Source organism: Ostrea edulis, chromosome 8 (assembly GCF_947568905.1).
Source record: "Ostrea edulis chromosome 8, xbOstEdul1.1, whole genome shotgun sequence".
Taxonomy (NCBI): domain Eukaryota; kingdom Metazoa; phylum Mollusca; class Bivalvia; order Ostreida; family Ostreidae; genus Ostrea; species Ostrea edulis.
In genome coordinates, this window is record NC_079171.1 from 27062970 (window position 1) to 27074276 (window position 11307).

The window sequence follows — 11307 nt, forward strand, 5'->3', positions numbered from 1 at the left end:
CGAGTTAATTGGTAACACGGTTTCATCTACTTTACCGATAGAAAATGTTGATGTTTCAGTTCCCAGGTCTACAAGGCAAAGAAATGCTCCTGATAGGTTTGGTGAGTGGGTAATGAATTCCCAGCAGGTCTGGTATGTCTGACAGGGAGAATCTCACGCTGAATGTGTATATATTGTATGCTGGATATTTCCATATTTATGATATACTTATTGCCATAGTATTCTTATGATACAATGCTTTCCACTTTTTTATTTAGTGCGCTGTATCTCTAAAACTCGAAATGATTTCTTTTCATTAACGCATTTGAATTAAATAAAGAATATGGTTGAAAAATTACTGTATGTTTATGCCTAATTATTATGTTCAATTTAATGACAAAATGTCAGGAGACATTTTCTCTTGGCAGGGGAGACTGTCAAGGGATGTAATTTATTCATTATCTTAATTGATGTTTAATTTGTTTCATTGACAAATTGACTTGCGTTCATTCATTCATTGTGTGAGACTTAATTCCCTTTGATAGTGGTTACTATTATTGGAATGCCCGGGGGGTAAGGGTGTGTTTTTCTAGTTCTGCGAGTGCGCATGTCTAGCGCTAACTTTAACACCACGCACCTGTTTTTATCATTAAAAATCCCGACACCTCAAGAGACGGACATGAACTTAAATAGCTTTACAGCATTTGTTCACTGATTATTACTTCAGAAATCTTCTGGATGTTCTAAGCTGTCTTACATGGTAAGACTTTATTTTAATTTAAAATATATATATCCATTTAACTAAAATAATGTTATTTAGTAGAATTATTTCCACCTTAAAACTTTATGTGAGTTTAATTCATTATATTTGTAGATTACCACGTTACTTATACCACTTTTATCACATTCATGATTCCATGTTAAATAAACAGCTTTGTCATGTTTACTGCGTTTGGAGTCTACCTGAACTCGGGAAAATTCTTTATACAACATTATTTAACCCTTGACACATACATGTGTAACTTCATTCTTTTTTATTTGTTTTATCCATAGGATTGAAAGACACAGTAAGGGAACAAAACTATTTGGGGCTGTTCAGCATCTTCTGCTGATGAGAGACAAAGGTCGCCTGAGTGTGAATGACATGCCTTTTGAATATTCAATGGAAGAGCTTCAACAAATCTTGGTGGAGGAAAGTGGATATTCAGTGGAGGATGTAAAACTTGTATGGTACCAATTTTGATGCACTAGATGTGAAAAGAATAGTACAAGAGTGTGTTGAAAAGAGAGGTAAATAAACTTGTTCAGCTTGATAATGGGTTATATTTGGCCAAACTTGATCAAGTCATTAGGAATAAAAGAATATTTATAATAACCACAATTTGACATGGGATGATGGTCAATTCATAACGTCAAGGTTACTCGTAAAAGTGTTTGTTCAAGGTCATAGATTTGTACGGGAAAGAAGGAGAAAGCTCAACTTTGATTCTAATGTGTTGTAGCATTGATTCCTGGTGAAAACTTCGAAGGATTCGATCATTGCAACAACAAAATGCAACACTTGTAATGGAAATTTCTTTCAATTGAGAATCAGATGACTGTTGAAATCCATAGGCTATTGTGATCTATATGTTTCCTACTTGCATCAAAGTGTTCCTACCTTGACTTCTTGATTTTGTTGAAACATTAGAACATGCCCAAGTTGCATATAAAAGAATTCAATTATTTTCGACAAGAATGGCCTATGGGGATTAGGGTTAGAATAGATACTCAGTATCCCTTGATTGTCACAAGAGACGACTAAACGGAGACATGCGGTGTGAGAACATCGCTGTTTGATTTTATTAGATAATTTCACTATCTACCCCGACATACGCAAGCTACGAGCTCACTTCCACAAAGATGTACACCGTCAACACCAAGCCCGCCACTGTACAGGTATCGGTTTACTATTGCCACTGTACATGTATCGGTTTAGAATATTAGAATGTTGACTACACATTCATAAATTGTGTTTTGCACTTGATAAAACTTCTTTACTCCACAGTGCATTTCATATTCACTTATTTTAGCCTACTGAAATGTAGTCATTGATGAATAAGACGGATGACTCTCCACGGCTGATAATAATACAAGGAAAACGAGGCATATACAATGCCTATATCATAGCCGAGGGATTCAGATGAAAGTCCCCAAAGACTTGACGAATGCCTTATCATAAAGGATTCAAGTAAAGAAATAAATTAATGTATCTTTATTAGTGAGGGTGGGGGTGTTACAACTTATTCTGTGAATACTTTTTGAAAACAAAGAGTACATATTTTATATGTTTTCCTTAACATACTTGATCGAATTTAAATCCTTTCAGTGCATGGCACTTTCAGCATGCAGCATATTTTTCTTACAAAACTAATGAATTATTGATTATTCAAATCATCAAAATTTATGTAAGATAATTCTTTTTATGTTGATTAACGTTGTTATTGTCATAATTTGTTTGTTTGCTGAACCTTCGAGAAGGACTTTTTTCAAATCAATAATGACCTTTCAAAGCTCCGAACTACCGATGAAAAGTGTTTTCTTTTGTATTGCATGGTAGCCTGTGAAAAAGGCGCATATATGTTACTTACATTAAACCTATAAAAATTACAGGTTTATACCATTGATTTCTGTTCGGACTATATCTTCCATTTTCTTCTACAAAGGCATACCACATTTTTTACACTCAGGCAAGAGGTACTTTATACATATTAACAACACCCTTTGGGAGATTGAGGTTAGCAGGGGTATTCTTAGTGAGCATTGCTCACAGTACCTCTTGGTAATTTATGTCAGCTTTAATCTTATCATTCGTAAATAACTGCACGCGTTGAAGTTTGAGTTGTCTCTCTTATGAAGGAAGTCGCATCTTGTAAATCAATCAGTGATTATTGTAAATAATAACTTTTATGTGACGTGCGAGGTATTTGTCTCTCACTTTATCCTGACCTGTTGTTATGTCTGGGTGGAGTAATGGCTGTTTTTGATCTAATTTTACCCTGCTCCTTACTTGCTGTATTTCATCCAATCAAATGTAATATATTCGTCACGTGGTCATTGTCTGTGTTTACTATGTACCTGGACCCACGCTAGTTCAGAGCAACAATTTTTGTAGTAATACACTCCGTATAGCAAGATTTCATTGTCACAAGTTGAGGATTGACTTAGGGAAGGATTATTCTTGTTTGCAGAATATTCCATTCTCACTCAACAGTGAGTGTTTGTGTATCCTTGATGGATTTTTTGCTCTGATCTAATGGTATACAGATAGCGTGGGTCAAGAAAATCCGGTTCTAACTAGTATGGAGATGGACCGCAACATGGACAGCTCGAATTTGTTCAGTGTTTGTTTGATTGGACATTCTTTTATTACACGTCTACATCACTACATGCAATCGAATGGAACGTTACGGAATTTAAACTTAGACGTGGAGAATTTTCACGTATCTGTGCGCGCTCGAGGAGGGTTGCATGTGTCACAGCTGGAGTCTTCGAACTTTTTGAACTTCTCTAACATACCTTGTGTTTTATTCAAATGGGAGAAAATGACATTGCGCAATCCGACTGCACCACTTTGGCCCGTGATATTCTATCATTAGCTGCTTTTATGCACGAGGGACTTGGAATCTCGGTGGTGGTTATTGGTCAACTACTGCGCCGTCAGCCGTGGGCATCTTCGAGAGTTTTCAATCACAAGATTGTCGTCACCAATCAGCTGTTGAAGGAAGGATGCTCCATTCAAAATGGAGTACATGTCTGGCATCACAGAGGGTTTTGGTCTGACCTCAATTATTCAAGTCGTGATGGTGTTCATCTCCAATGTCCACACCAATCAGTCTTTGTTCTGTTGTCCTCTCCAATGCACATATATTGGCGAAGCATTCGTTCGGCCATTCTTCATTACCACAATTTACTCAGGCCAGTATAAGTGCATTTGTTCCTTTATATGTTATACATGTACATGTTATCTGGTTGTTATTATTATACCAGGTGTCAGTCTTTGTTTAGTTCATGTACAGTAGGTATTTATAAACACCATTTACTGGTCTATGGTTGATATCAGAAACATGTATAGATATATCACATATTTGTTAATCACGTTTTGCATGTGATACTTGATTTTGACAATTTTTTGTATATTTGCTTTGGAAGAAGGCGTATTTATACTGCACTTTTGATAATGAACAAGGGATTATGTCCCAGTTCATACCTGTGACTTCTTGCGGAAGTTGTTTGCAGTTTTTGCTAACGAACTGTGGATTATGTTCTGGTTCAGTTTTTACGCTGTTTTTGTGGTGTTTGCACAGGCTTGTCATTTACAGCCTGTTTTCATGATCTTGAGGAGCAAAATTGCATTATTGTGTCATTACTTTTGACTGACCATGTCGCTCATTTGTGAGTCAATGGTCATACTTGTCTTACGCTGTTTTTGTGGTGTTTGTACAGGCTTGTCACTTACAGCCTGTTTTCATGATCATGAGGAGCAAACCGGCATTATTGTGTCATTACTTTTGACTGACCATGTCGCTCATTTGTGAGTTGATGATCATACTGGTCTTACATATGCAGCATATGTACCTACTTGATATATATATATTTGCTTTTTGGTGGAGCTTTGCACACCTTGATTTTATATTTTACATAAAAGGAAAGTTGCTCTGTTTATATGATATGGAGCTGTTAATATTAAGTATTTTTTTGTCATTGTTGGTAGTATATGATGTAACAATTTGATGGATAGTACTACATCATTTCATTAAATATGTTTCCGAGTAATAAAATACCCCATTTCCCTCAGTCAATGGACTGATTCATTTCTGATCTTCTCCGCCATATATATGGAAAAGTTCCCCGATGAGGGTCCAATTTTATTAAAGTATTGTCACATGATTAGAGAAATGCAATACTTGCATGGGGACAATGCTTTCCGTTTGTATGACGAGCAATTCAGAGAGCTCAAAGAGTCCATCAACATCCCTTGGCAAAATCCAGTTCATTTAATGCGGCAGGTATGTCTCACATGCTTGATGACTTCTTTATCGGGCCAAGGCATTCATGAAATGTTTGCAGGATTTAAATAAGTTTATAGTCATATGTCAGGATAGTGGTATTCCCATCAAGAGGGGAAAAACTCATTTTCCAACAACTGCATTAACCATTTATGGTATTGAGGTGGATTCTAATGCTATGATATGTAGGTTACCAGAACAAAAGTTTGTCAAAATACGTGCCAGGTTACATGAAGTTAAGCATAGGAAAAAAGTTACTCTCATACAACTCCAATCTCTCATAGGTCTTTTGAATTATGCTTGTTCAGTGGTTGTTCCAGGTAGGGCTTTTCTTCGACGCATTATAGATCTTACTTGTGGCATGTCAAATCCATCTCATTTTATTCGTCTTACATGCGAAGATAGGGCGGACTTGCAAATGTGGGCTCATTTTATTGAACATTACAATGGTAGGTCAGTAATCTTGCCAGATTTCTTCACTTCATCTGATCAGGCTCCATTGGCTGTGCGGGGGTTCTTGGCCCAGAATGGTTTGCTTTACGTTGGGACTCAGTACCAGACTTAGACCAATATCAAATTGCCATTAAAGAGTTGTTTCTAATTGTGCTAGCACTTGAAATTTGGGGGGGGGGGGGCAATTCTTGCAAATAGAAAATTTTTGTTTATGTCAGACAATGAAGCTGTTGTTCATGTGGTCAATAAGCAATCCTGTAAGGAAAAACTCTTATGAAACTTGTCCGGCGTCTTGTGCTCACATCTTTGACATATAATGTTTTTTTTAAGCTAAACATATTCCGGGCAGGAACAATATTTTGGCAGATAAACTATCTCGTTTTCAATTACAGGCCGCCTTCAGGCTAGCCCCTCATTTGAATCAAAACCAAACTGTAGACCTGTTGAGAATTTAAGTCCAGTTTCCAGACATTTACTATCTTCAGCATTATCTCAATCTTCAGTTCAAGCCTATAGGCATGCATGAGATATGCTCAAAACATGGAAACCCACCCTCTCCCTGCCTGTTTCAGTGGTAGATGTGTGCAATTTCATTGGTCATCTGTTTCTGAATAATTATTCACCTAGCAGCATAGCTTCTCATATATCAGCGATTAGTTATGTTTACAAAATTCTGGATCTGCATGAACCAACTCAAGCTTTTATTACAAAGCCGATTCTAAGAGGATGTCAAGCTTCAGCTCCTACAAGACACATGGATCATCAAATGTTGTCAGTTGATGCATCTTAGGACCTAATATCATGTTGTCTCAAAAGTAGGTAATGGTGACCTACTTTTTTAATTTCGCAGGTAATTATTATTAAACGGATTTTGATGCATGTCTTGTAGACTTTTGAGCCTATGAGCATCAAAAGTTGTCAGTTGATGGATCATGGGACCCTAAAGTGCGTCATGTTAAAGTATGTCACCATGACCTACTTTCTGAATTTTATGGCTAATCATTTATGAATATATTTTAGGTTGTTTTCAACTCCTCCTAGGTACCTGATCCCACCTCTCTTGTGTCCAGGGGACCGTGTTTGCCCAACTCTCTATTTTGTATTGCTTATAGGAGTTATGAGATTGATCCCTGTATGTTATATTCACCTTGCATTTTGCACAGACTGAATTTGATGAAAATATATCATTAGCAGAAATGTATGATACTGTTAAAATGGGCATGTTACGTTTTCATTTATGTGCTAGAGCAGAAAGCAATTCTGCAAAGAAGGATACACTTGTATTGGCTGAGGATGTAAACAGTAATGATACAGTTCCAGATTTAGAAGATCCAATTTTTCTCGGAAGAGAAGAATGTTCCTGTGAACACCGACAAATATGCAAGTACTTCTATTGACAGTTTTAATGCAGCATTTTTAAATGATGATGAAGGAGGTTCCATTGAAGTTGTGCGAAGAAGTCCATCTCCCCCAGAAGGGACATCAGTTGTGCCAAGAAGCCATCCTCCTCCAGAACTTAGACGTTCAACTGTTAATGTTCACAGGAAAAAAGTAATGGACGATCTTACTGAACTAGTCAAAAGCCCACAAATCCTATTGAGTTTGCATTCATTAATGAGGCAGGTGCTGATCAGGCTGGGGTTTCCCCCGAGATGTTTATTCGTCATTTTGGGCAGATTTCTTCTCTAGCGTTGCAGAAGGAGAGGATAATCGTATTCCTGTCCTCAATCCACACAGGCCAGAGGAGGAATGGAAGTATCCTGGCATAATTATTGTCAAAGGTTTGTTGGAACGTTAAGATAATATTTTCCCACTGACTTTTGCTCCAGCCTTCATATCAGCCCTCTTGTTTGGAGAACATTCTGTTAATCAAGAAACATTGCTTAACTCATTTATCTTGTACCTAAATAAGACGGAACGAAATTTCGATATGGTCTAGAGGTTAGAGCGTTCGACCCGCATGTGAATAGCTGGGGTTCGTATTCCGGCCGCGAGAGATGTAAGTCGTTAAGCGCCGAGTAAAAGTCTAAATTTGAAGCTCTTCATCGGTCTTGGTGACGTCTCCATATGAGTGAATTTTTTTTTCGAGAGAGACGTTAAACAATATACAATCAATCAATCGAGATTGAATCAATTGTTTGAAGACCCTACAGGAGCGAATGCATAGATTACAGTGACCTTCACATTGTGAGTAGGTCTAAGAATAGTTCGAATTGTTTTTAGCTAGGCTATATTCCAACATTATCATGTACATGCACAGATTATTTTAATTATGCCTACTAAAAATTATATCCTTTGATTAAAAATTACAACTTAGTGTTAGGTGTACCTGAACTACTCAACTTGTGAAAATATTTGAATAGCATAGCCTTTAATGCTATTGATTGATTATATTTGTAACGTCCCTCTCGATATGCCACACCTGCTGTGACGCAGGATCTTGGTTTTTGCGGTCTCATTCGAAGGACCGCCCCATTTAGTCGCCTCTTACGACTACTGAGGACCTATTCTAACCTGGACCCCCACGGGATTGTAACTCGACATCACTCAACATATCTTATATATGTGAAAAAAACCTTCATTTCAACAATATTGCAATAGTTATTGTTCATTGTACGAGTCATTAGTCATATGAAGTAAATGCCATTCGGGGAGCTTCCATCAGTTGTACTGATATTGTTTATTTTAGATTGGGTATTGACATATCAGAGGAATATGATGCTTTAGAAGAAGATGATGAGAAAACATATATGTACTATCCAAGTTTCAACATATCTAGGGGCGGATCCAGGAATTGCGGTCAGGGGGCGCAACGTTATGAGGCAGGGGGTCTGGGGGGCCCCAGTGTATCCAGGGAGAAGCCCCGGCGAGGGCCCTGTGGGCGAAGCTCCTGGATTTTACGGGGCTTGAAGCATCCCCCATGTAGTCATTTTTACTATTTTCTGTCATTTTCGATAGAGGGAAATCAATAAAATGACGTAAATTTTAAGGGACTTCATTTGGAAAAAAGAGACTTCTCCCAATAAAAGTAATTTAATAAATGAAGAAACTTTCTCATTTATTACTCTTAGAGGGGAAGGAATTATTGCTTCTTTATCGTTTACATTTCGTTGAACATGGTGACCACGATTTACCATAAATTAGAAAATTTTAGAAGCCGGCGCGCCTCCCCCCTCAAGACCGCCACTGATATGAATTGAGTAATGACATTGTAATACATCACATTTAGCTTTGATTTCTTGTCCAAAGTAATAATCAGGCAATGCCATTCCATGGAAATAAGACAAAAATCCCAACTGTCGTTACATCTGTAGGCCACAAGATGTGACCGGAATCGAGGACTACCCAGGTGTAGAGATGGTATCCCCAAGGGAAGACAAAAACAATGAGGAAGTCGAAAAGGAAGAAGCAGATATTGGCCCATCCATATGCAGGGTTTTATGTCCAGATGACTTTGACCATTTTATTGAAAGTAACAACACCTTTGTTATTACCACAGTTAATAACACTTGCCGAGAAAATAATTGACCCACGGTGCAAGGGATGTGGTGGAGTCCTTGATATTGAGATAAAGCATAATGGATCTGCAGTGAATCTGAAATGGGTAATATTTTTTTTGGGGGGGGGGATTTGGATCATGAAAAGTTTATTTTGAAATTTCATTTTTCTCTCTTCCTGATGCAAAGATTAGATAGTTATTTTTTGTGGTTTCAGCAATGTCCAAAGTCTCGTGTAGCAGAAATATGGTGCTCCCAGTCTGTGTTTAATCGAGGGTTTCATGGTGGAAATCTGCTTTTGCCATTTTATTTTCTGGAAACAATTTCAATAAAATTAAATTATTTGCCTAGATACTGGGTGCGACCGGTCGACAGTGGATGCTTGCTCCTCCGAGCCACCTGATCCCACCTCTGGTGTGTCCAGGGGTCCGTGTTTGCCCAACTATCTATTTCGTATTTCTTGTAGGAGTTATGAGATGACTTTTCGTTATCTTCACCTTTCATGCTGATTTAAACAAGCATTCTGAGAGTATTGCAATGACAATAGATAGTCCCCTACCGGTTGCTAAAATTGCTGTATCACAACAAGATTCAAAGTCCATTATGTAGGTTATGGTAAAAGGAAAATTGGGGAACCAGTATAGGAATGGTTGGAAATCAACTACTGTTCGAGTAGACACTAGACCAGGAAAAGAAAGACAAATTCATAATTATGTTTAGGTCTTTAACCAAGTCAATAAAGTGTGACGTGTAGGTGATCAAGAATACAAATCCGACTCCTGCGAAACATCCTCAATGTATGAAGCCTTTGAGAGTCATTGCCATCTGGACCGTACCTGTACTAAAATTTGGAGGAACCCGTATTGGAAGTTTGTGGAGGATGTAGTTAATTATACAGGAACTGGAACCGGTCGGCCTAATATTGACGTCAGTGTTACTGGAGACGTTATTGTTCACAGGGAACCTTCTACAGATCCGGATACCTTTCGTAGGAGTCCTTGGGGGAATTGCTATTGGAGTGCATCCCAAACATTTTGAGGAGTTGACCCCCAAAATATTGCTCCACATTAAGGATCTGTTGTGTTCCCCATACGTTGTGGCAATAGGGGAGATTGGTCTTGATCGCGCTATCCCCATTAAATTATGGAGACGCCAGGAGTAGGTTTTTCGTCAGATGCTTACTCTCATTCGGAAGGATAAAGTTCTGGTGATTCATCTACGGGGAGCTCCCTCAGACCGAATTGGAATGGATGTTCACGCTCGCTGTATGTAAATACTTCAGAAGACGTGTGATCCAGAACAACCCATTTATCTCCCTTGTTTTATGGGAAACCAAGAATTTGCGAAAGAGTGGATGGACTGTTTCTCTAACGTGCGGGTTGGTTTCACGTATGTAGAACATTTCGGCACAGATCAGATCGCCCGCCTTAGATCCATTCCTACACGTCGGAATCTCCTCGAGACTGACTCGCCATATATGAAGCCAGGTGGAGGAAATATTAACACCCCTGTGTTTAAAGGAGACGTCGCCACTCAGGCTGCATTTAATCTTGGGAGTAACACTGCCGTACCTGTTGAAGGAAACTGTAAAGAATGGTCGTCGCCTTTACAAGATTGAGCCTTTGACTGAACTCTAATTAATAGTTCATGCAGAAGTGAGGGTCTGGGATTTAGTTACCGGTCACACTCGTGTTGTAGAATATTCCATGTCAGTTAACTTGCTCATTTATATTACATCTTCCTGCAGAATTCTATAGTCTGGTTTTAGGCTACCGATCGAATTCATATTGTATTGTAGAAGACCCTCCCTCCCCCTGTCCCTTGCATTTAGTTACCGTCAGACATAAACTTGTATTGAGTTATATTTCCCTCTTTAGTTCTTAAAGTAGGTGATTTCATTTTTTTGGCACATTGATGTACAAGAACTGCACTCCTAAAGATGTAATACTTTTCATATAAAATGGGGATGAATGTAGTGTAACGTATGTTCTCTGTGTGTTAACCTAATATACATGACCTCGGACCTTGGTCTGGTTCCTCACTGAACTCTGAACTGGAGCACCAGCGCATGCAACCCTTCCCACTTACCCTGCAGTCGACGATTTACCTCAAACCTGTGAAGATATGTTGCTATGTATTATGTTTAAGTTGCATATCCAGGGTTTGACACTAAGGCACGTACGACCGACTGAGTCTACTGAATGATAGGTCTTGACTGTGACCTATATTTTGACTTGTGTGGATGGGGTCTGGAAAACCCCATGACGTCATCATCACTGTAATCTGTCCCTCTTGCTACTGATAATGACATTTTTAGGTACTTCACTCTC